Genomic DNA, 3,196 nt, shown 5'->3' on the forward strand with positions numbered 1-3,196 from the left:
AAGTGATCCTCCTGCCTCAGCCTCCCAGGTAGCTGGGACTACAGGCATGCGCCACCATGCCCAGCTAATTTTTTCTATACATATATTTTTAGTTGTCCACCTAATTTCTTTCTATTTTTAGTAGAGACAGGGTCTCACTTTTGCTCAGGCTGATCTTGAACTCCTGACCTTGAGTGATCCTCGGGCCTTGGCCTCCCAGAGTGCTAGGATCCCAGAGTGCTAGGATTACAGGCGTGAACCACCACACCCAGTCTGAATTCTAGATTTTTTATTGAACTAATTTTGGTTTTGTACATGTTTTGAAAGTCTCTCGATTCCATTTGATTTTTCAAACTTCTTGGTATATACCTTGATGGAACAAAATCTCTAACTCATTATTGTTAAAAAAAAATCATCTATCACCAAATTATTACTTTTCCTTTGAGCTTAAGAGGATTAGAGATGGTGATAGAATCTGCTGCTGTTCTTTTGGCAAGCAAAAGATTGAAGACCTTTTACACATGGAAGAGAATTTCCAATTCGAATATACTTATTTTGGCAATGAACTAACATGAAACGTGTTCAAATTAAAGGTACCAATACACAGAAAGAAATTTTTTTTTCTTGTGAGACAGGGCCTCTGCTCTGTCGCCCGGGCTGGAGTGGTGAGATCATAGCTCACTGCTGCCCGAGCTGCCCTCTCGCCTCAGCCTCCCAAGTAGCTGGGAGTATAGGCATCCACCACCATGTGCAGCTAATTAAAAAAAAATTATTTTTTGTAGAGATAGTGTCTTGCTATGTTGCTGAGGCTGGTCTCAAACTCTTGGGCTCACACCATCCTCCCTCCTCAGCCTCCTGAGTAGTTGGGACTACAGGCACAGTGCCACCATGCCCAGCTAATTTTTTCTATACATATATTTTTAGTTGTCCACCTAATTTCTTTCTATTTTTAGTAGAGACAGGGTCTCACTTTTGCTCAGGCTGATCTTGAACTCCTGACCTTGAGTGATCCTCGGGCCTTGGCCTCCCAGAGTGCTAGGATCCCAGAGTGCTAGGATTACAGGCGTGAGCCACCACACCCAGTCTGAATTCTAGATTTTTTGTTTGCTTGTTTTTGAGACAAGAGTCTTGCTCTGTGGCCTGGGCTAGAGTGCAGTGGCGTCAGGCTAGCTCACAGCAACCTCAAACTCCTGTGCTCAAGTGATCCTCCTGCCTCAGCCTCCCAGGTAGCTGGGACTACAGGCATGCGCCACCATGCCCAGCTAATTTTTTCTATACATATATTTTTAGTTGTCCACCTAATTTCTTTCTATTTTTAGTAGAGACAGGGTCTCACTGTTGCTCAGGCTGATCTTGAACTCCTGACCTTGAGTGATCCTCGGGCCTTGGCCTCCTAGAGTGCTAGGATCCCAGAGTGCTAGGATTACAGGCGTGAGCCACCACGCCCAGTCTGAATTCTAGATTTTTTATTGAATTAATTTTGGTTTTGTACATGCTTTGAAAGTCTCTCGATTCCATTTGATTTTTCAAACTTCTTGGTATATACCTTGATGGAACAAAATCTCTAACTCATTATTGTTAGAAAAAAAATCATCTATCACCAAATTATTACTTTTCCTTTGAGCTTAAGAGGATTAGAGATGGTGATAGAATCTGCTGCTGTTCTTTTGACAAGCAAAAGATTGAAGACCTTTTACACATGGAAGAGAATTTCCAATTCGAATATACTTATTTTGGCAGTGAACTAACATGAAACGTGTTCAAATTAAAGGTACCAACACACAGAAAGAAATTTTTTTTTTCTTGTGAGACAGGGCCTCTGCTCTGTCGCCCGGGCTGGAGTGGTGAGATCATAGCTCACTGCTGCCTGAGCTGCCCTCTCGCCTCAGCCTCCCAAGTAGCTGGGAGTATAGGCATCCACTACCATGTGCAGCTAATTAAAAAAAAAATTATTTTTTGTAGAGATAGTGTCTTGCTATGTTGCTGAGGCTGGTCTCAAACTCTTGGGCTCACACCATCCTCCCTCCTCAGCCTCCTGAGTAGTTGGGACTACATACACACACCACCATGCCCTGCTATATATATGTTTATTTTGTAGAGACAGGGTCGCACTATGTTGCTTAGGCTGGTCTTGAACTCCTGGCCTCAAGCAAGCCTCACGCCTCAGCCTCCCAATGTGCTAGGATTACAGACATGAACCGCCACATGCAGCCCACACTTGCATTTTTAATAAGATTCCCCAGTAATTCATACAGACCTTACAGATACCAGAGCAAATGAAGACATAATGTCAGAGCACTGTAATGCATTTTGCACCCCCACCAACGTGAGGAGATTCTGCACTTGAGCACGACACCACCACCACCGAGGTCATTTCTTTAACAGGCACAGCACACACAGGAAGTGCGGTTAGGTAAAGTCAGGTTTCTTTTCTGGGGGGTAGGTGCCTCACTTTAATTATTCATTTCTTTGTTGATTTTAAACATAACAAACTTTAATTTTTGGAGCAGCTTTAGGTTCACAGCAAAATTGAAGCAAAAGTACAGAAGTACAGAATATACCCCCGTCCCCACACAGGCACAGCCTCCCCCATTATGGATATTCTGCACCACAGGGATACATTCATTACAGTCAGTGAGCCTATATTGACACATTGTAATCACCCAAAGTGCATAGTTTACATTAGGGTTTACTCTTGGTGTCGTACAGTCTGTGGGTTTCGACAAATGTCTAATGACACATACCCACCATTGTGATATCGTACAGAATAGTTTCACTGCCCTAGAACTCCTCTGAGAGCTATACCACCAAGGTCGTGTCTCAATCTTCAATGGGTGTGGCACAGGCGGGAAGTGGTTAGGTAAAGTCAGTTTCCTTTTTAGAGAGAATTGAGTTTCTTGAGCTGTTGCAGAGCCTGTGTTTTGTTTTTGTTTCAGGACCTGAGAATAAAAGGAAGTATATGAGCACAAAACAGCGAGAGTGCCAAGTAAGGACAATCCGTTTCCAGTATGACTTCTCGTGCCTCATCATAAGTTTGGTTCCTTTTGTCCATAGACTGCCAACCATTGCTGTTTCAAAGTGGATACGACCTTGGAATTACTTTCTTCTCCCTTCTCCCTGAAACCGTTCATAAATCAAAGCCTCAGTTACCTTCAATCCAATCAGTCATATCTAATTTTGTTAATTTGTTTTGGCTTTATGAAACTCATTTTTAAAG

This window comes from Propithecus coquereli, unplaced genomic scaffold, assembly GCF_000956105.1.
Source record: "Propithecus coquereli isolate 6110/MARCELLA unplaced genomic scaffold, Pcoq_1.0 Scaffold291, whole genome shotgun sequence".
Taxonomy (NCBI): Eukaryota; Metazoa; Chordata; class Mammalia; order Primates; family Indriidae; genus Propithecus; species Propithecus coquereli.